The 22,758-nt window shown below is 50.5% G+C and overlaps 1 protein-coding gene and 1 long non-coding RNA gene across 11 annotated transcripts in view; one reads left to right on the top strand and one right to left on the bottom strand.

Moving 5' to 3' along the window:
* The first annotated feature begins 327 nt into the window (after positions 1-327).
* The window catches only part of NDEL1 (nudE neurodevelopment protein 1 like 1), a 56,053-nt gene continuing 33,622 nt past the window's right edge, over positions 328-22,758 (top strand). For 3 of the 10 annotated variants that reach the window (XM_070059902.1, XM_070059899.1, XM_070059896.1), the window contains exons 1-2: positions 442-525; positions 13,181-13,414. The gene's annotated coding sequence lies outside the window, so the exon portion shown is untranslated. 10 annotated transcript variants of the gene reach the window in all.
* Positions 4,822-6,050, bottom strand: LOC127484434 (uncharacterized). Its single transcript, XR_007911400.2, has 2 exons — positions 5,941-6,050; positions 4,822-4,918 (listed from the first exon to the last, which is right to left on the bottom strand). It is a non-coding gene; the product is annotated as an uncharacterized lncRNA (long non-coding RNA).

A 22,758-nucleotide genomic window follows, 5' to 3' on the forward strand; every position in this document is an offset into this window, starting at 1 on the left:
CGTTTTATAGATGGGGAAAATGAGATGCAGAGAGGCAAAGCCACTCGCTTCTGTTCTCTCAGCTACGAGGTAGGTCGGGGCTCTGTCTGACTTACAGGCCGTTTCTCTGATGCTCGGGGCTGCACTGGTTCTGTGCCGGGGCCACCACAGAGATAGAAACACCATTGCCCTGCCCTCATCGCCTTCTCTTACAGAAAGTGGGGGAGAGCCCGGGCATTTGCTTGGGAGACCAGGGGCTCCCCTGCCTGCCGTGGAAGGCCTGGCTCAGGAACCAGGACCCGTATTTCTTGCAGCACCACAGTCTTGCTCAACCCCCCACTGAGCAATGGGCCTGGCGGGGTTGCCTCACTTGGAGACAGCAGGCCCCAGCCTTCCTGGCTCTCGCCCACTTCCTGTCCTGCGTCTCTGTTGTGGGTCGGTGATTCTCACTCTTCCTGTTGACTTCTCCTTTGTTTCAGCCGGTGCAGCGCAAGCCTTGCGGCTGCTGCGGATGTGAGCGGCCAAGGCTCCGGGACCCAGGACAAGGTAGCTTGGGATGGTGGGGAGTGGGAGGTGGGGGCTGATTGGACAAGGTCTGGGTCAGGAGAACACTGGCTCGGGAGACATCGGAGGAGGGGACCTGGTGTCTGAGGACCCCCTCTGCCTTCGGGATGTGGGTGGTTGGGGGGGTTGTTGGAGGCCAAGGTCAGTCTGTGAAGTTGTTTGTGTCCCTGTGGACAACAGGGGTTTGCTTTGGTGTCTTTCTGATCCTCCTAGGCTTCTGATCACCTTGACTTGTTTTTTGTGGCGTTGTGGAGGGAGCTCCTTGGGCTGGGATGGGTGATGGGGAGCTGGCAGGGCCACTGTTGGTGTGCTGCACGGTGATCTCACAGTGCTGGCTCACAGAGGGGCTTGCGACTGAGCCTTGGCTCCGTGGCTGGCTGGCTTGGTGGCTTGTGGACCAGATACTTCCTTCTGAACCTGGGCTGTCATCAGCAAAGTGGAACACACCTGGTTTCACTGGGTTTTTGTGGTGCTGAAGCAGGAAAATGTGAGGGGGTTTTGTAAACTGTAAGAATATATTCTTCAGGGCTCACAGTAACTTTTATTTCATTTTCTAAATGGAAGTATATATATAGATATATTTTTTCCCTGATAGTTGATAAAAATGGGAACAATACAGTACAGAGAACTGGGGAATATCTGTACCCCAAAAATGAAGACTTTGGGATACAGACTTTTAGCCTTACATGAGGAATTATTTTTTAAAGATTTATTTGAGCCGGCGCCGTGGCTCAATAGGCTAATCCTCCACCTTGCGGCGCCGGCACACCGGGTTCGAGTCCCGGTTGGGGCGCCGGATTCTGTCCCGGTTGCCCCTCTTCCAGGCCAGCTCTCTGCTATGGCCAGGGAGTGCAGTGGAGGATGGCCCAGGTGCTTGGGCCCTGCACCCCATGGGAGACCAGGAAAAGCACCTGGCTCCTGGCTCCTGCCAGGATCAGCGCGGTGCGCCGGCTGCAGCGGCGGCCATTGGAGGGTGAACCAACGGCAAAAAGGAAGACCTTTCTCTCTCTGTCTCTCTCTCTGTCCACTCTGCCTGTCAAAAAAAAAAAAAAAAAAAATTTATTTATTTATTTGAAAGGCAGAGTTACAGAGAGGCAGAGGCAGAGAGAGAGAGAGTTCTTCCATCCACTGGTTTGCTCCCCAAATGGCCACAATGGCCAGAGCTGAGCCAATCCAAAGCCAGGAGCCAGGAGCTTCTTCCAGATCTCCATGTGGGTACTGGGACCCAAGGACTTGGGCCATCTTCTACTGCTTTCCCAGACCATAGCAGAGAGCTGGATCGAAGTGGAGCAGCTGGGTTTTGAACTGGCACCCATATGGGATGCTGGCACTGCAGGCAGCGGCTTTATCTGTTATGCCACAGCGCTGGCCCCATTGATACGCTTTTGACTCATTTGTTCAGACTCCCTTAAGAAAAGCCCTATCGGTTCATTTATTTTAAATCCAACGTCTACCTCTGTGAAAGCAACACAGAGCTTGCAATGAAAAACAGCATCTCCACGTCCCACCCCTCCACTTCCAGGCTCTCCCTACCAGAGGCAAATATTTTGAAATTTTTAGTTGCTTTTCTTTCCAAATAGAGTGCCTATGTGGCTATTTCTTTATTTTTCTGTGTTAATCATGATCTATTGGTTTCTTATTGTAAAAGGCAAGGGTATAAAACTCTCACCCTGCCCACATTACTGTCCCCCCATCCTCCTGATATGGCATAACACCAATTTGGTTAAGTCAGTATTTGTGCTTATGTTATATGTGTTTGTTACGCTGTGACTGTATTAAGTTTTCTCGGTGCTATATAAATTATGATGATGACGTTCCCTTTCTTTTGTCTATTTGTTTCCCTGGAGCTGATAGTTGCCTTAGTTTTTATGACACATGTCACTGACTCCTCTCCAAAAGAGCTATTAAATTCCTGTCAATTTGATCTGACACATCAGATAATCTCTCAGCTTCTGTCTTTTTTCTCTTGGAGACATCTCCGTGGGAGCCTCGTCCCATCACGCCAGTCTGGACTAGCTGCCCCCAGTCCTACTGCATACTATTGTCCTGGGACACCCTAAACATCATCTTAGGAATCAGTTCTCACTCTCTTGCACGAATCCTCTCTCTTTCAGGTCCTACTTTAAAACTGATTACTTACTCCCTCTCTCTCTCTCTCTCTGTGTATGAGAGAGAGAGAGAGAGAGAGAGATTGATTTCCCATCTGCTGGTTCGCTCCCTAAAATGCCTGCATTGGAGAAAACTGGAAGCTGGGCGCTCCATCCAGGTCTCCCACATGGGTGGCAGGGACCCAAGTACTTGAGCCATCACCTGCTGCCTCCCTCCCAGGGTCTACTTTAGCAGACAGCTGGAATTGGGAGCCAGAGCCAGAGCCAGGCATGAAACGCAGGCACTCTAATGCGGGACATGGGGGTCATAACCTGAGGCTTAACCAAAAGAAGCCCACGCCTGTGACCTGGGTTTGTGTCTGCAGAAGTGGGAAGGAGTGTCACCACACGCCTGCAGGTCTGAGATTCCTGCACGAGTTTCATGGTGTCGCGTACCCAGGGACCATTTCTAAGTGGGTATTGATTGCCATAAGCAATTCTGGGAAAGGTTTTTGAATTATCATTATCTTAATCACTTCCTCATTTTCTGTATTTCTTTCTGGAAATCCTATTATTTGGATGTTGGACTTTTTTAGGTTTCTCCTCTCATTTTCTTGCTTTTAATCTCCTGTTTGGGAGATCTGTCTTTTGTTCTATTTTTGGGGGAGATTTTTCTCAATTTTGTAGTCATTTTTATTTGAACTCTCACATTTAAAAACCAGCTTTTGTCCTCATTTCTTTTCTCATAGTTCCATATTTGTGTTTCATGATATAATATCTTTGTTTGCTTCTCTGAAACATTTTAAAAAGATTCATGTATTTATTTGAAAGGCAGAATGGCAGAGACAGTGAGAGAAAGAGAATGCTCTTTCATCTGCTAGTTCACTCCCCAGATGCCTGCAACAGCCATGGGCGTGACAGGCTGAGGCCAGGAGCCAGGAACTCCATCCTGGTTTCCCATGTGTGTGGCAGGGGCACCAGTACTGCTGCCGTTCCAGGTGTGTTAGCAGGAAGCTGGATGGGAGGCAGTGCAGCCAGGGCTGGAACTGGTGCTCCAGTATGGAATGCCATTGTCTTAGGTGGTGACCTGACCTGCTAGGTCAGGTCATGACGTCATGATGACAGCCCCTGAAAATATTTATTAAGCTCCCCCCACCCCTCTTAATTTTGCTTTGTATCTTAGTTTTGCACTGTGTCTTTAATTTAATTTATTTAATTTATTTGAAAGGCAGAGTTACAGAGAGACAGAGGCAGTGAGAGAAAGTTCTTCCATCTGCTGGTTCATTCCCCAAATGGTTACAGTGGCCAGGGCTGTGCCAGGTGGAAGCCAGGAGCCAGGAGCTTCTTCTGGGTCTCCCACAGTGGGTGGCAGGTGGCACTTTGGCCATCCTCTGCTGCTTTCCCAGGTACATTAGCAGGGAGCGGGATCAGAAGTGGAGCAGCAGGGACTTGAACTTGTGTTGCAGGCAGTAGCTTAACCTGTTGGCCCCAGCGCCGTCCCAACCATTCCCTCCCACCCCTGCCTCACCGTGTTGTAGCATTGCTCTCAGATTCTTCTGTCTTTTTTGTCCGGTATTTTTGACGTTGGAGGCTTTTCCAGTGTTTGGTGATTCCTTGTGGAATGTGCACTCTTATGACCAAGGAGCTCGAGGCTGATGAGAGGTGGCATGTGTGTGTGGAGGGGCTTGTTGGTAGTCGGGACTCTGTGTAGGGTGATGAAATGGGGGCACCACCTGGGAGAGACTCCCTAATCTCCAGCATGAAGGAGACAAGCGAGGCTGCTGGTGCTGGGCAGCCATCAGGTGAAGGGAGCCGGGGTCTCGGCATTGCTTAGGTACCTTTGAAGACTGTCCCTCTCTTCCATCCTCTTTCCCTTCATAGCACAGCCACTGAACCCTGTCCTCGGTTGTGTCCTTCCTACCTCTGCCTACCCCCGTCTGGAACTTCTCTGGTTTAGTTTCTCCATAAAACATCCCCGACCTCCTCCTCCTACCGGGGTGGCAGAGAGGCAGATGCCTGGGCTGGGCTGCAGACCTGGGTCTGAACGCCCATGCAGGCACACAGAGCTCTCCACACTCCCTCTAGAGGGTCTAGCCCTGTTGCACCTGCTTTCTGAAGCAGCGGCACCTCCATTTCTTGGGTATTTTTGGAGTTCAGAGGTGTAGGGCTGCTTGTTCCCAGTGGGTACTGAGTTTCCAGTCTTCTCTGCTCTATGACATCAGCTCCTGCTCATCAACCAGCTTCCAAGATTTCATTGACATCTTTCGTCCTTCCTGCTGTACTGTGTCCTTGTGGGTTTATATGACAGAGAGGGAGGGAGGGAGGAAAAGTGGGTGAGAGAGAAAGAGAGAGAGAGATCCTCTATTTGCTGATTCATTTCACTCCCCAAATATTTGCTACAGCCAGAGCTAGGCCAGGCCAAAGCCAGGAGCCAAGGATTCCATACGGGTCTCCCATGTGGGTGGCAGGGACACAAGTATTTGGGCCATCTTCTGCTGCCTTCCCAGGCACGTTAGCAGGGAGCTGGATCGGAAGCAGAGGAGCCAGGACTCAAAGTGGCACTCTGATAATGAGATGTAGGCCTCCCAAGTGGCAACTTAACCTGCTGCACCACAACACCCACCCCAAGTTCCCCTTTCTCTAAAAAATGACTTTTTGAGAGAGCGAGCTCCCATCTGTTGGTTCACTGTTGCAAATGCCTGCAACAGTCAGGGGTGGGCTGGGCCAGGCTGAAGTCTGGAGCCTGGAACTAGGTGTAGATCTCCCACATGGGTGGGAGGGGGTCCAACCATTGAGCCATCACCCCTGCCTCTCACGGGTGCACATTACCAGGAAGCTGGAGTCAGGAGCAGAGCCAGGATGTGAGTGTCTCAACTGACAACTTCATTGCCAGGTCGAAGGACGCCCTGGAATGTTCCCCCACATCTGCTTAACAATCTCTTTTTGGGGAGTGGGGGAAGGGTAAAGGTAAGCTTTAATCCGTTTCTAGTTAAACTGTCACTACCTGCACATGAATGAGTGCCGACTCTCTCCCTCTCTCTCTCTCTCTCTCTCTCCCTCTCCCTCTCCCTCTCCCTCTCCCTCTCCCTCCCTCTCTCTCTCTCTCTCTCTCTCTCTCTCTCTGAGATTTCCTGGCACTTTCTAGCACTTTCCTTGTTTCTTCCTGGGTTGGAAGAAGCGACCGAGAAGCATCGCTCTGGGACTCTCACTGGGTACCTGCACAGCTGGGCCTTCAGAGTGAACGTGACGAGGGGCAAACATCAAGGAAGGAAAAGAAAAATCCAGACAGGCAGACGTCTGAAAGGCTCACCTGAGAACCAGGAGTTGAAACAGAAGTGAGAGGCTGGTGTGAGAGATGAGGGTCTGAGCTCCGTCCCCAAGCTGGGCTTGGCCAGGGTGCTCTGACCCTCGTTCCCCTTCTCCGTCAGGCGGGCAGTGTCCACATTCTCTCTGAGTTTTCACAAGTACCTACTTTGTCCTGTGAGCTGTGTGATCCTGGACAAGCTGCTTACTGTCTCTGAGTCCAGGTTCCTCACGCATACACTAATAGCCACTTCTAGGCTGGGTGTGAGTAGGTGTTTGTGAAGCACTTATCCCAGAGCTTGGCCACACTAAGGACCCAATAAACGCCAGCTATGTGTATTGCATGCCAGTCGTTACATAAGAGGAAGGTCATTATGTCACCCACACTCTGTGTGCGGAAAGGAACTCTGTCTTCCCAAAAGTGGTTTCAGAGTTCAAGCTGTGGCTGGGACAGATGCCAGAGAGCAGAGGACAAAGTTACCGCTGGCCACCGACCTCCGTTTTCAGCTCTTTCTTCCCTGGGGCCTGGACGCTGTCTAGCGAGGGGAGGTCAAGTCAGCAGGCCACTGTTTAACACGGATCAGTCAGATGCACAAATATTGGTGCAAATGGAAGCAGTAGGAAACCCCACATCCAGACACAACACGGGGCCCAGGGAAGCCCTGAGTGTGGCAGGAGGGGAACTGAGCGCCAGGCCGTGTGAGTCATCCGTGCTGGGGCCGCTCTGTAGAAAGGGGTGGCGTGTGTCAAGCTGTGACTCAGGAGCACTGTGACGGGCGGGCCGGGGGATCTGTGGGTGTGGCTGGAGTCTTGTTCTTTGCTTGTGTGCTTTCTTGGACAAATCAATTCTATTTTTGTTCCTCCAACAGAGGGTCTGTGCACTGCTGGTGGCCTGCCAAGGGGTGTGAGGTGGTACAGAGAGGAGCATTTAGAATTTGAATAATAATGTATTTATTGTATGGAATATTAGGGAAAACAGGACTGGCTATCAATTCCATGATTTCATAGATATGATTAAGGTGGGGGCTAATACAGGTTTTAAGTTCATCTTCTTTATTTAAGTTTATTTATTATTGATTTGAAGGCAGAGTAACAGACAGGGACAGAGACAGAGAGGTCTTCCATCCACTGGTTTACTCCCCAAATGTCCACAAAAGCCAGGATTAGGCCAGGCCAAACCAGGAGCCTGGAACTCCATCCCAGCCTCTCACATGGGTGGCAGAGGCCCAAGCACTTGAGCCATCTGCTGCTGCCTTCCCAGGCGCATTAGCAGGGAGCTGGATTGGAAGCCGAGTTGGAACTCCATGCCAGGCATGCTGGATGCCGGTGCCCCAAGGGACAGCTTAACCACGGTGCCACTACACTTGCCCCTCAGTTCATCTTTAAAAGGAAGAGGTCATTCAAAGGCAAATTCAAAGTTGGTATGCAGAAATGAAAACTACTGGGGAGGTGGCAAAACTGAATATTGATGTGGTAGGCAGAGTAAGAGCCCTCCCCCAAGATGTCCACACCCCAGTCCCCAGAGCCGGTGCGTGTGTTACCCTTAGGTAGCAGAAGGGATTCTGCACCTGTGGTGAAGTCAGGAGTTTTGAGATAGGGAGAGTTTTCTGGATTATCTGGTCCAGTGTGATCTAGAGGTTCTGCTGAGAGAGAAGCCAGAAGCTCAGAAGCAGGGAAGGCAATGTGGGGATGGAAGCAGCCATCGGAGGGAGCACAGCACCTGAGCCGAGGTGCACCTGTAGCCTCTAGAAGCCGGAAGAAGCAGGGAACTGATCGATCCTCCCCTGGAGTCCTCAGAAGGTCCCGGCTGTGCCGAGACCTTGACTTTAACTTCATCAATCTCATGTTGGACTTCTGCCTTGCAGAGGCATGAGAGGATGAATGTGTACTGTTTTAAGCCTCCAAGTTGGTGGTGATTTGTGAAAGCAGCAGGTGCACTTGAAGTGGCTCCTTCTGCAAGTCCAGCAGTTCCCCCAGGCAGAGAAAGGAACATTGGCATGGAGAGGATAATTCTTGGTCGCTCAGCCTCACGACCCTAGGAGAGGGCTGACCCTGCCTTCACAGCCCAGGGAGTGGCAGGGCTCTGGGCCCCACAGGAGGGTGGTTGGCCAGGAGACAGACTGGGCCCTGACTCATGGGCACCATCAACAGTGTCATCTGGTTCAACCAGCTCATTTCACAGATGCAGAAACTGAGGCCGGCAGACAGGAAGTAGCTGGAGCAAAATTGCCTGTGCTGGGGCTGAGTTGGCCAAGATTAATAAATGCTTGATCTCCTAAGGCGGTGGGAGGGGGCAGCACCAGGCAGTGGCGTGGCTGGGTTCTCACACCAGGGTGGGGAGCCCTGGGAAGGGGTGGGGCCTGTTCCATTGGCTGGGGGCGGAGGGTGGCTCTAACCATCCTTTGATCACCTTCTTTCTGTGTCTGGGCCTCTTCCTTCCACACAACTTCCCTTAATATCTTTTTATCAGGGTATTCATAGCCTTCCTGCTAGCACATGAGCCTTAAGAAGCTGTTGAAACAGCAGAAGCTTGGAGAGGGATCCCCCCACCCCGCACCTCCCCCCAACATTATTCTGGCCTTAGCACTTAAGTCCACGTCTTCTCTTCTGCTGGCCTCATTCCCCTCCAGAGGGACGCTCATGATCTTTCCGTAAAAGAGCCATTTCTACTGCGATGGACGTGACACCTGCGATGCTTGATTCTTGCAATTCAGCATTGCCAAGTCAGAACTGGCCTGTGACCTGGGCCTACCTGAATTAAGCCCAGCTTCCTAACTTTGAGCAGAAAATGGTAAAAAAATTGGAGTGAAAGTTTGTCTGAGATCCCATAGTCGTTCAATTTACCACGTTACCTTGTAAGCGTCGGTGGTTGGGCTCGGGTTTTCCTCTTATTTGGACAACAGTCACCAAACAGGTGATCAGAGAGAAACGGCCCTTCTACTCCCCCATCTGCTCCTGCTGGCGTCCCAGGCAGCTCTGCCATTCACAGCCCCAGATATCGTTGTATCATCAGCTCAACGGCCTTTGAGAGGTCTGAAGTTGAAAAAATTGCAGGGGGGCCAGCACTGTGGTGCAGTGGGTTAAATCGTGCCTGTGGCACTGGCATTCCATGAGGGCACCAACTCAAGTCCCAGCTGCTTCATTTCCAATCCAGCTCCTTGCTGATGCACCTGGAAAGGCAGGGGAAGATGGCCCAAGTGCTTGGGCCCCTGCACCCACATGGGAGACCTGGACCTGGCTTCAGCCTGGCCTAGCCCCAGCTGTTTCTGCCATTTGGAGAATGATCACCAGATGGAAGACCTCTCTCTCTCTAACTCTGCCTTTCAAATAAATAAAATAAATCTTGAAAAGAAAACATTGCAGATTGGGAATCTGTGGGTAGAACTATCACGTGTGTTCACAGGAGTTGTCACATGCCATCAGGTTGGGCTGCCTGGGGCGTCATGGCAGGATTGCCTTCCCATGACCTGTGCCACAGACCTGGGGACTGCCCTCTGCCACTGAAGCTTTTTCTTAATAGAAAGCTTTTATTTAATAAATATAAATTTCATAGATACAATTTTTGGATTATAGTGGTTCTTCATCCCATACCCGCCTTCCCACCCCCAAACAGAAGACCAACTCTATACTAAGTACAGATTTCAACAGTTTGTACCCACACAGACACACATAGTATAAAGTACTATTTGAAGACTAATTTTGCCGTTAATTCTCATAGTACAACTCATTAAGGACAGAGGTCCTACATGGGGATCAAGTGCACAGTGACTCCCGTTGTTGATTTAACAATTGACATTCTTATTTATGACGTCAGTGATCACCTGAGGCTCTTGTCATGAGCTGCCAAGGCTATGGAAGTCTCTTGAGTCCTCAAACTCTGACCTTATTTAGACAAAGCCATAAGCAAAGTGGAAATTCTCTCCTCCCTTCAGAGAAAGGTACCTCCTTCTTTGATGGCCCCTTCTTTCCACCAGGATCTCATTCACAGAGATCTTTCATGTAGGTCATTTTTGCCACAGTGTCTTGGCTTTCCATGCCTGAAGTGCTCTCATGGGCTTTTTAGCCAGATCTGACTGTCTTAAGGGCTGATTCTGAGGCCAGAGTGCTGTATAGGGCATTTGCCATTCTGTGAGTCTGCTGTGTGGCCTGTTTCCCATGTTGGATCATTCTCTCCTTTTTAATTCTATCAATTATTATTAGCAGATACTTGGTCTTATTTATGTGATCCCTTAGACACTTAATCCTATCTTTATGATCAGTTATGAACTTAAACTGATCACTTTAACTAGTAAGATGGCATTGGAACCTACCAACTTAATGGGATTTGGAGTCCCATGGCAAGTTTTTAGCTTTCCCCTTAGGGGTATGTCGGAGGGAACGTGTGTGGAACTGTACATCTCCTCCCTCTCTTATTCCCACTCTTATTTTTAACAGGGATCAATTTTCAAATGGATTTAAACACCTAAGAATAATTCTGTCTTAAGTAAAGAGTTCAACCAATGGTATTAAGTAGAACAAGAAAATACTAAAAAGAATAAAATAGTAAGCTGTTCCTCGACAGTCAGGACAAGGACTGATCAAGTCATTGCTTCTCACAGTGTCAGTTTCACTTCTACAGGTTTCCTTTTAGGTGCTCAGTTGTCACAGATCAGGGAGAACATATGATATTTGTCCCTTTGGGACTGGCTTATTTCACTCATCATGATGTTTTCCAGATTCCTCCATTTTGTTGCAAATAACTGGATTTCATTTTTTTTACCGCTGTGTAGTATTCCATAGAGTACATATCCCATAATTTCTTTATCTAGTCTTCCATTGATGGATGCCTTCTTATTTTTTAAAACTTAAGACAATTATACATTAAAAATATTTTTGGTAGAAATATTTAAAAAAAGGGGGGAGTGGGCGTTGTGGCACAGTAAGCTATGCTGCTGCCTGGGATGCTGGCATCCCTTGTCAGAGTGCTTGTTCGAGTCTTGGGTGCTCTACTTCTGATCCAGCTCCCTACTAACATGCCTGGGAAGGCAGTGGAGGCTGATGGCTCAACCTGAGCCCCTGCTACCCACGTGGGAGACCTGATGGAGTTCTGGAATACTGACTTTGACCTGTCCCAGCCTTGGCTGTTGCAGCCATTTGGAGAGTGAACCAATGGATAGAAGATCTCTTTCTCTGTCTCTTTCCCTCTTCCTCTCTATCACTCTGCCTTTCAAATAAATAAATAAATCTAAATAAAATAATAAATCAACAAAGGAAAGACAGGTGTGTGTGCGAGAGTGTGTGTGTGTGAGAGAGAGAGAGAGAGAGAAGGAATGAGTCTGTGATTTCCCAAGGATGAGCACTGTTTAACATCATTTTGGTGACTATATTTCCAGAATCATTTTCTAACGTATGATGTACGTATATTCTTTTTTTAAAGATTTATTTATTTACTTGAAAGTCAGAGTTACACATACGGATGAGAGGTGGGGGGTGTGGGTGTTCCTCCATCCCATCTGCTGGTTCACTCCCTAGTTGGCCGCAATGGCTGGAGCTGCACTGATCTGAAACCAGGAGCCAGGAGCTTCTTCCAGGTCTCCCATGTGGTTACAGGGGCCCAAGGATCCTACTGCTTTCCCGGGCTTAGCAGAGAGCTGGATTGGAAGTGGAGCAGCTGGATCTCGAACCAGTGCCCATCTGGGATGCCAGCGCTCTAGGCCAGGGCTTTAACCCACTGCACCACAGTGCTGGCCCCCAGAGTCCAGTGTTTTAAAATCTTATAAATGTGTTAGATGGAGGCCGGCACCACGGCTCAATAGGCTAATCCTCCGCCTAGTGGCGCCGGCACACCGGGTTCTAGTCCCGGTCGGGGCCCCAGATTCTGTCCCGGTTGCCCCTCTTCCAGGCCAGCTCTCTGCTGTTGCCAGGGAGTGCAGTGGAGGATGGCCCATGGGAGACCTGCACCCCATGGGAGACCAGGAGGAGTACCTGGCTCCTGCCATCGGATCAGCGCGGTGCGCCAGCCACGGCGGCCATTGGAGGGTGAACCAACGGTAAAGGAAGACCTTTCTCTCTGTCTCTCTCTCACTGTCCACTCTGCCTGTCAAAAATTTAAAAAAAAATGTGTTAGATGGAATTTTGAAATCTCTTTGTAGTTTTTTTTTTTTTTTAAAGATTTATTTACTTATTGGAAAGGCAAAGTTTACAGAGAGAGAGAGAAAGAGAGAGAGAGAGGTCTTCCTGTGGGGAGCAAACTCGGACTAGACTAAGTTACTCGAATTAGGACTTATTCTATGCATCTGCTCTCCCACAATATGGCGCTGGGAGAGAAGTAAACAGCTTCCGCACAGCTGCCTCCAGTTCAACCAATAAACTGTAGGACTTGCTCCTGATTGGAGAGCAGCGTACTCGGCGTGTGGGCAGCCGAGTTAGGATTGGCGGAGGAGGACTATAAAGGAGGAGAGAGACGGCATGCACCGGGAACATCTATGGGGAACATCTAAGGGAACCTGTGCAGCCCCCGAGACGAGCCGGCCGGCGGTGTGCCGCTCCCCTGCGGAAGTGGGGAATGTGGCCAGGGGGAACTGCCCTTCCACGGAGGTGGAAGGGATAGTAGCCAACCCGGGAAGAACCAGCAGCAAACCCGGGGAGGGCCGAGCAGACGAAAGAACAGCGCAGGGTCCTGTGTCGTTCCTCCACGAAGAGGGGGAGCGACATCTTCCATCCACTGGTTCATTTTCCAAATGACTGCAATGGCCAGAGCTGAGCCTGTCTGAAGCCAGGAGCTTCATCCAGGTCTCCCATGTGGGTGCAGGGACCCACACACTTGGGCCATCTTCCACTACTTTCCTAGGTGCATCAGCAGGGAGCTGAATGGGAAGAGGAGCAGCCAGGTCTCCACCAGCACCCATATGGGATGATGGCACTGCAGGTGGTGGCTTTACCTACTGTGCCACAGCGCCAGGCCCAGGGCTTAGCTTCTTTTAGTGGCTCTAGCCCAGAACCTAGAACTGTGCCAGGCACCAGATAAACATTTGTTGAGAAGTTGAATACAAAATCTTTTGGTACTGGTGATTTTGCTCCTTGTTTACCTGGTAATGGGGATTTGCAGCTGCAGTTGCCTGATGCAACCATCTCAGGGTGGGAGGAAACACTCCGTCTCTCTCCAGCCCTGTCATTTCGTTAGCCTGGATCGGGAGTAGGTAAGCTCGGTGCCGCCTCCCTGTGTAGGAGTGTGTGAGCAGATCTCTCTCTTTTTTTTTTCTCTCCAGGGATAGTCACACTGTTTATGTAGGTGTGATGTCAACAGCTCCTGGGGTTGCCAGGTGTTACCCACATTAGCAATGAACAGTGTCATGCCATCCTCTTTTGGGGAGGCAGCTGCCACTCTGGGCTGTAGGCAGTGATGTCAAGGGGCTGGAGTGGGAGCTGAGGCTGTCGGTGAAGACCAAAGCTTGGGCGAGTGGAAGCTGAGGTTCCAGATCAGCAGGAAGTCTGCCATTCAGGTAGGTTGCTGGGGAAGAAGGCAGAACAAGCTCTGGGAGGTTCACTGGGGCACACCAGGGGATGAAAGGCTGGGCAGGAACTCGCCAGCTCTCTTCTATGCCCTGGATGAGGAAGAGGTCTCTCTCCTTCCAGGTCCCAGGAACTAGGGCAGGACCGGGAGGGGAAGGCATTTTGCAGCCCCAGTCTGCATTGTCCTTATTTTTCCCTCTGAGAGGCGCTGTCCAGCAGGTTCCTCCAGAGGGTGAAGCTGTCTCCTGAGAAAGGGCTCAAGGGCCAGCAGCAGGTGCGTTCTCAGACAGACACATGACAAGGGGAGGCAGCAGAAGGAGCCTTGGAACCCAAAACCCCACCGGGAAATTCGTCTGCACCGGATCCTGGCTTTCTGCAGTGTGAAAGTCGGGGACAGATGCTGGTGGAAGGGTGGGAGTGTGGGAGTTTGAGCTGCTCTGGGCAGTGGTGAGTGCTGTTCGTTCCAGAAGCTGCTGACGGATGGGTGCTCGTTACATCAGATGAGATGTCACTTGGGACGCCTGCCTCTATGTTGAAGTGCCTGAGTTCAAGCCCTGATTCCACTTCTGATTCCGACTTCCCAAAAACACGTACTCTGTTTGGGCGGTTCAATTAGCTGGGTCCCTGCTACCTCTGTGGGAGACCTGGATTGAGTTCCTGGCTCCTGGCTTCGGCCTGGCCCAGTCCTGGCTGTTGTGGGGATTTGGACAGTAAACAGTTCTTTCTCTGTCTCTCTGCCTTTCAAATGAATTTTTAAAAATGTTACTGAAGACATAATAATGAAAACAAATAGAGCTTTCTTTTCCATCAAGGTGGTACAGGAAAGTTGCAAGCTGTGCTGTTCATGGTTATCTGGGGCAAGGTTCAGGGAAGTGGGCATTTTTTTTTTTAAAAAGGAGTTACGTATTTATTTATTTGAAAGGCAGAGCAAGAGATAGAGATAGGGATAGAGGGACAAATACAGATAGACAATGACATAGAGATAGAGACAGAGACAGAGATAGAGAAAGAGATAGAGTGGAAACTCTTTCATCACTCTCCAGCTAGCTGAAACAGGAGGTCAGGCTGAAGCCAGGAGCCAGGAGTTCCGCCTGGTCTTCCAGGTGGGTAGCAAGGTCTCAAGTACTTGGGCCATCATCCTCTGCCTTCCCAGGTGCATCCACAGGGAGCTGGATTGAAACTGGAGCAGCCAGAACTCTATCTGGCACTCTGATATGAGGTGCTGGCATCACAATTGGCAATTCAACCTTCTGCATCCAAGTGCTGGCTCGGAAGTGGGCATTTTCAAATGAAACACGCCCTTGTTGCCATTCACAATCTTGGAAGGTTACATTTATCAGCTGGTAAGTTTACCAGGCTCTACTATTCTGTAGACCACTCAGCAAGTAATCCATCAAACCAATATTTATTGAGTGACCACTGTATGCCAGTAAGACACAGTTTTCTACTTCAGTCATCTCTCTGTGTGTGTGTGTGTATGTGTATATATATATATATATATATTTTTATATATATATTCTTATGTAATTTCATGGATTGGTTGTATTTTATCTAGCAGCCCTTTATTTATTTATCCTTGAGAGGCAGAGATGGGGGCAGGTAGGATTGCATCCACTGTTTCATTCCTCAAATGCCTGCAATGAGGGAGTGGGTAAGGGAGTGGGGCCAGAGTCAGGAGCCAGGAACTCGATCTAGGCCTCCCAAGTGCCCATCACCACTGCCACCTAGGGTCTGCATCGGCAGGAGGCTGGAGCCGGGAGCTGAGCCAGGAATGGAATCCAGGTACTCTGACATGGGCCTCTTAACTGTGAGGCCTCACAGCCACGCCCTCAGCAGCCCTATATGTCAAGGGCCTGGATAACTGAGCACTGAGTCCATTGTCTCTCAGCGTGCTCCCTCGTCACTCCCACTCCTTACCTTCTGACCGGGTTATTGCTTTTTTTTAAAATAGTACTTGTCTTGACCTGACAAATAAATGTGTCTATTTGCTTTCTGTCCGTTGTTGCTATTAGCATACAAGCTCTGCAGAGGGTATTTTTAAAAGCTGTGGCTGAATTCCCAAGGCTCAGAATGAAGCTTCGCCCCCAGCAGGCGCGAAACTCAGACCTGATGTGTAAAAGGCTTTCCTTTCTCCATGAGAACACGTCTCCCCTCAAGGCTGTAAATATTAATGACTGTTATTACTATTACTATTTTTAAGGTGTTTGTTTATTTGTGAGGCAGAGAGAAAGAGAGCCAACTCCCATCCACTGGTTCATTCCCCAAATGCCTGCCATGGCTGAGGCTGGGCCAAGGCTAGGGCTGAGGTGGAAGCTGGAAATTCAATCCAGATCTCCCATGTGGGGCCAGGAACCCAACTACTCGAGTCATCACTGTTATTTTCAATAAGCAGGAAGCTGGAGCCAGGAGCCAGAGCTGGGTATCACACCCAGGTACTCTAAGGCCACATAGGTGCTTTGACCAGTGTCTTCACTGCCACGTCACATGCCCACCCCATTACTATTATTTTTTTAAACATATGTTTACTGATTTTAAAGGCAGAGCATCAAAGAGAAAGGGAGAAACAGAGGGAGAGAGGGAGAGAGAATCATCCATCCACTGATTCACTCTCCAAATGGCCACACAGCCAGGTCTGGGCCAGCTGAAGGCAGGAGCCAAGATCTTCATCTGGCCTCCCACATGGATGGCAGGTGTCCAGGTACATCCATTGCTTTCCCAGGCACATTAGCAGGAAGGTGGCCTGGAAATGGAGTAGCCAGGACTTGAACCGGGATGGTGATACGGAATGCTGGTATTTTAAGTGGTGGCTTAATGTGTTGCACCACAACACCAGCCTCTACAACTATTGTTTAAATTACAAAAGGCTAAAGAAAAAGCATAATTGCCTATAATGTAAATTCCAGTCCCTTTGTAACCTGGCATCCCCTAAAATTGGTCTTTCATCACAGTGAAAATTTCCTCTATCTATGGAGTTTTTTCTATTCCAGATTTAGGGCATTTTCCAGAAAGTTCTGTAAGTCTTACATTTGGGGTTATAGTCACCAAGCCAATGATTCATCCTTTCAGTTTCATTGAAGTCTATTGAGTGCTAAGTGTCATGCCTGTTTGGGGAGTGGGGCGGGGAAGATATTAGGACAATCAGCATTTCCCTGGGCTCAATGGGTTTTTGTTCCTGGGGGGAGATGGCACAACTATGTGACTAAAAGGCCTTGTTCAGTAAATCTGTGAGGAGGAAGCATTGAGTGAGACTTGAACAGGCAGAGGGGAGGAGCCGGGCTGGCAAAGCCCAGGGAGCAGCTGTCAGGCCCAGAGAGAGCAAGGGAACTGTCCACCTGGGGGACAGAGTGCAGAGTTCTGGATTGGTGAGCTGCAGGATGCAGCGTGTAGAAGTTAGTTGGAGTTGCTTTGGAAGGGCCTTGATTTCCAGAATGCATGGTTTGCACTTTATCACCTAGCTAACAAGAGGCCAAGACAAGTTTTGGAGCCAGGGATGCTCTGTACATAGTGGGATTTTATTTTATTCATTAAAAATTTTATTTATTTGAAAGAGTTAGAGAGAGAGGGAGAGACAGAGGTCTTCCATCTGCTGGTTCACTCCCAGATGGCTACCAGGGCTAGGATAGGCTAAAGTCAGGAACCAGGAGCTTCTTCTGGATCTCCCACTCGGGTGGTAGGGGGCCCAAGCACTTGGACCATCTTCTGCCACTTTTCCCAGATACATTAGCAGGGAGCTGGATCAAAAGCAGTGCAAGGGTCAGAGCTGTGGTTTGGTGGGCTAGGCCTCTGCCTGCGGTGCCAGCATCCCATAAGGGTGCTGGTTTGAGTCCCGGCTGCTCCTCTTCTGATTCAGCTCTCTGCTGTGGCCTGGGAAACCAGCAGAAGATGGCTCAAGTGCTTGGGTCCCTGTACCCACGTGGGAGACCTGGATGAAGCTCCTGGCTTCAGATTGGCTCAACTCTGGCTATTGTGGCCATTTGGGGAGTGAACCAGCAGATGGAAGACTTCTCTCTCTCTGCCTCTCTGTGTCTGTAACTACCTCTCAAATAAATAAATAAATAAATAAAATATAAATAAGTAGTGCAGCCAGGACATGAATCGGTGCCCACGTGAGATGCTGGTGTCTCAGGCAGTGGCTTTACCCCCTGTGCCACAACACCAACTCCCCAAGTCTTTGATTTTGAGATGTCTTGTTCATCTAATTCAGTAGAGTTAACTAGGCCCCACTGCACAGAATTTCCACAGTGGGCCTGTGTGCACTGCATCCTTTTTGTGAGTGTGTGTTGTGGCCCAGTTCCAGCATGCTCACGGCAGCTGGTCAACCTCAGCCCTTTCCAAGATGGGACCTGTTCCCTTTTCCTGCATCTCAGAGTTTTTGGCAGGGAAGATGTTAGGATGTTCAAGCACGCTTTCAGGAACTGTAACACTGACCCTACCCATCTTTTAAAAAAGTTTTATTTATTTGAAAGACAGCCAGGTAGACACAGGTATCTTCTATCTGCTGGTCCACCACAGATAGCTACCTTGGCCAGGGCTGGGCCAGACCAAAGCCAGGAGCCTGGCACTCCATGTGGATCTCCTGTGACAAGCACCCAAGTACTTGAGCCATTATTTTCCATGGCTTTCCCAGGTGCATTAGCTCAGAGCTGGACAGGAAGTAGAGTAGCCAGGACTTGAACTGGTACTTTGATAGGGGATGCCAGCATTGCAAGCAGCTGCTTAATTCGCTGCACCACAATGCCAGCCCCACATTGACACCCCCTACACACACACACACACACACACACACACACACACATACACACACTTTGGCTCATTCCAACAAAAACCTTGTATCAGGACCATGCCTCAGCAAACCCCTTCCTAATAGGGCTTGTCTTGCTGGTGAGCAGGGCTAACTTAGGGCTCGTGTCCCCTCTTCTGGTTGTCTTCCACCTTCCTGTCCACTTCACAGTTCTCAGGTGTGGCGTATCAGAAGCAGGGTGTTGGGCAAAAGTTATCGTTGCTCACTCTGCCCCTCAGGGCCCAGCTCCCAGGGAGAAAGTTTAACCAAGAAGAAAGAAGGACATCAGTATAGGGCCTGTGATGCCTCTGAGAATCCTAGCAAGCAAAGCCCACCCCTTAAGATGAGGCCAACACACCGGTTCTGATAAACACCGGCTCTAGGTGCAGGCTGCATGGGAGGAGGAGCAGGCTGGCTGGAAGATGACGTCTACACTTACTGATAGGCCTAGCCTGCCATTAGATGACTCAACGCCTTTCCTAGCACCTCAGCCAGGAGGCAGAGAGCTGCAGCCTTTATTTTTTCCTCTTGGGGTGGGACTTTTCCGTCTTGGCACCAGGGCCACAGGAAAGCCTCCATGACTGACCTCCCTGCCTGTGAGCTCATCAGCCTGAGCAGAGGCACAGCCCAAGAGCCTGGATGAAATTCCAGGATGTCCCAGGCCACTGGCCTGGGAGGAAGACCTGCTTGAGTGTAACCCCCAGCTTCCTGGGTCTTAGTTTACAGCATGTAGGAAGCAGGTACCAGCTCTGACCTCACAGGCCCGTTGGAGGACTAAGAAAGGTCATGCTGTGAAAGCAAGCACTTAGCTTTAGCCCTGTAACTTATTACTGTTCCAACCTCCTGAGCAGAAGGCTAGAAGTAGTTAAGCGTGGTTGCCGGGGTTAAGACAATCCATACTGGGTGGGTTTGCATCCTGAGTCCTCTTCTTCAGAGTTTAGTGACCGTGGGCGACTTCACGGTGCTGTTTCCTCATTTGTAAAATGGGAGTAACAGCTATCTAATGCGGTCAGTTGGAAGCTGAAAAAACGCCAGTCAAGTGTTTGGCACAGTTGCCAGCAGATAGAAATTGCACAACTAAGGCACATTACTCATCATTTTTTTTTCCAACCCCATATCCTTCGGTCTGGCTCAAGGTGCTCGCCTTGCCACAAACCCCATTAATCCCTTTGAGCTTGGGTACGGTCCATCTCCACGAAAGGCAGAACTGGGCCTCCGAGGCTCATCCTGCTCTCTCTCAAGCCTGTCTCACACGTTATGATTGTACCTCTAAAGTCCCACAATCCAATCCTAGGAGCCCTGAAATTAGAATTACATTGCACATCACACAGCAAGGTTGTTTCTAAAATGGCTCTCCTAAGTTTCCACTCCCTAAAATGTCCATCTTTTTGAACTATGATTCCAAATGCCCCTCTGCCCGCCCCCCGCCAAGGAACCGCTTTTTCGTGCAACCGCAGCGGCCTAAACTAGCAGGTCGTGGGTGCCTGGAGGCGCCTGCGCAGAAGGACGCCGCCCGCTGACGTCAGCGCGTCGGGCTCGTGCCGGCCCCCTGCACCCCCGGCCTCCCCACGGCCCCGCCCCGCGCGCCCGCGCACTCGCGCGCATGCGCCGAACTCCGCCCCCGGCGCGTCACAGAATGGCCTCGGACACCCAGGCAGCTCCTGACGTGTCGGGGAGGAGCCGGGTGCCGAGGTGCGCGGAGTGGAGCTCAGGGCTGCGGAGGGAAGCGGAGCTGAGCGGCTGGGCGGGCCTGGCCAGGCCAGCGGAGCTGAGGCGTCGGTCAGCCGGCGGCGAACATGCGCTTTTGACACATTGGAGGTGAGCCCGCGGTGCGGGGCCCCTGCCGAGGAGGCCGAGCCTGGCGGGCGGCGCCGTAGGGCCTGTCCCTGGGGAGACTGCCCGGCCCGGGGGCTTGTCTGAGGCCCCGCCGGGCCGGGCCGGGACTGGGTTCAGGTGCGGGGACGGCCAGCCCGGGGAGCAACTGTCCCAACCGCTCTAACTGCCCCCTGCCCTGCCCCGGTGCGAGGTGTGGCCCAGCGAGGGCGCCTGCGGCGGAGGAGCCGAGCGGCGTCTGGAGGCTGTGCCCCGGGCCCGGGGTGGGGTGAGGGGTGGCGGGGACGGAGGCCGGGACGTGGCACCGCGGGCCGGGACGCTGTGGGCGCGAGGTGCGGCCCGGGCAGCCCTCCTCCCCGCCCCCTGTGCCGTGGGCGGCGGGCGCTCGGACGCCAGGTCGGGATTTGGTCTCTCGCCGCCTCTGTGCCGCCCGCGGCTCCCCGGTGGACCTGGCTCCTCGCGCCCCCCAGGGGTTCGCGTGGCTTGTGCTCGCCCAACCCTTGTCTTGCTGGTGAGCAGGGAGCTAACTTGGGCTTTGAGTTTCGCCTAGGGAGCGAGAGCGCTCACCCCTGGGTGGTTGCGTTCGGGGTCTACGCGTCCGGGAACCCCCCTGGCTGTCTCTCGTGAACCTCCTCCTCCTCAGTTGGACTGATTCTGTTACCGCCATTAGAGGGGTGGGGCGATGGAGCCCAGGTGGGGCTAATGAAGTGATTGATTGAGCCTGAGGTTCAGCCGGCTGGTGAGTGCGTGGCCGAGCGTGGGTCAGGGTTTACGTTTCCAGGCTTGGAGTTGCGGTTTCTGGTGGGGTTTCTGTACCCTCCTCGGAGAGCAAGGCAGAAAATCTGACTTGCCCGAGATCCGCCAGAAGCCAGGGCACGACTTGAGCAAACTCCCGGCTGGGAGAGAAATCTTAACTCGGGAGCATCCTTACAAGTTGCTGGTTAATTATTTTGTCTGATAAGTGGTTTTCCTCTCCGTGCACCCAGGAGATAGGGCTATGGTTCTGTCAGATTATGAAATTGAAGGGGCAAGTGCAGCTCTGAGTCATGATTGAAGAGAAGAAAAGGGAAACTGAGTGAGCCGTCCCTTCCGGACTAAATTACTATTTAAAATAGAAGTGCAAAAGCAACGACCAAAACCTTGGGTTAGCTCTGGTTAGTGGCTGAGCTGGCCAAGCTAGAAGCTGTTAAATCTTATGTAGCTGGAGCTCTGCTTTGGCTTTTTAAATTAAATAGATTGAAGTTGGATAAGCAGCATTTAAAATAAATAGTCTCAGTAAAAGCTTAGATATTGCCTTCGTCTGCCAAGCTTTTTTTTTCTTCATTTCGAGCCATGCAGAGATAAATTTGGTTACTAAAGCCTAAAACTACTTCTGATGTAAGTTTCTGAGCATCTAATAAAGTAGAAAAAGAAGTTTGTCAGGATCAAAATGGAGACCATATTTGTGATTGACCTTGAAAATTTAAAAATTCTGTTAAGTGTCACCTCTGGGAAAAGTAGACGAATTTCAGTCAGATGATACTACCTACAGTGAGTTCTGAAAGAATTCTTTTGGCTTCAGTCCATTCTACAACTGTTAACAAAAAGACAATATACAAAACAGATTTCCTTACCATTGTCTGAAGAATAGTTTTCTTGTGCATGAGCCGTTTTGGACAGGTTGTTTTAGCCCCTGATGAGTTGAGTGTCAGTTGTTAGAGATCTGACGGTCATAGGCAGCCTAACACCTCAGAAAATTATAGATGTACCAGGAGAGGAGAGCATTTTTTTTTTAGCAGTGTATTTTTCGATATTGGCTAACTTTCTACAGCCTTAATATCTCCAGTTACATAGTTTCAAATAACACAGTGAACACATCCTCCCAATGTAACTTGAAGCAAACTGAACAGATTGTCTTTATAGTCTCCAAAGTCCTTTTTTTGAATATTTGCAGTGGTAGCAAATTTTTGTTATTTGTAAAGAATCAAATTTTTATTTTTTATTTTAAGATTTATTTGAAAGGCAGGGTGACAGGAAGAGACAGAGATCTTCCATCTGCTGGTTCATTCCCTAAATGGCCAAGGCTGTGCCAAGCTGGAGCCAGGAACGCCATCTTGGTCTCCACATGGGTGGGCAGGGGCCCACATACTTGGGCCATCAACTGCTGCCTTCCCAGCTACATTAGCAAGAACCTGGATCCTGGGCTGGTGCTGTGGCATAGCGGGTAAAGCTGCTGCCTGCATTACGGCACATGGGTGCTGATTTGAGTCCTGGATGCTTCACTTGCTGTCCAGCTTTCTGTTATGGCCTGGGAAAGTAGTGGAAGACGGCCTGGGTCCTTGGGCCCCTGTACCAGTGTGGGAGGCCTGGAAGAAGCTCCTGGCTTCAGATCAGTGCAGCGCTGGTCGTTGCGGCCATCTGGGGAATGAACAAGTGGATGGAAGACCTCTCTCTCTCTCTCTTTCTCTCTGACTCTTGTAACTCTGCCTTCAAATAAAATAAATCTTAAAAAAATAAATCTTAAAAAAAAAAAAAAGGCTGGATCAGAAGCAGAGCAGCCAGGATTGAAACCAGCACCCTGATATGGGATGCCAGCATCACAAGCAGAAAGGAAGAATGACATGGAGAAGACGGGAGAGAGAGAGATTGAGAGTGTCCATCTGGGTCACTCTCCAGATAGCTATAACAGTTGGGTCTGGAGCAGGCCAAATTCAAGAACTCCATCCTGGTCTCCCACGTGGG

Source organism: Oryctolagus cuniculus, chromosome 17 (assembly GCF_964237555.1).
Source record: "Oryctolagus cuniculus chromosome 17, mOryCun1.1, whole genome shotgun sequence".
Classification (NCBI taxonomy): Eukaryota; Metazoa; Chordata; class Mammalia; order Lagomorpha; family Leporidae; genus Oryctolagus; species Oryctolagus cuniculus.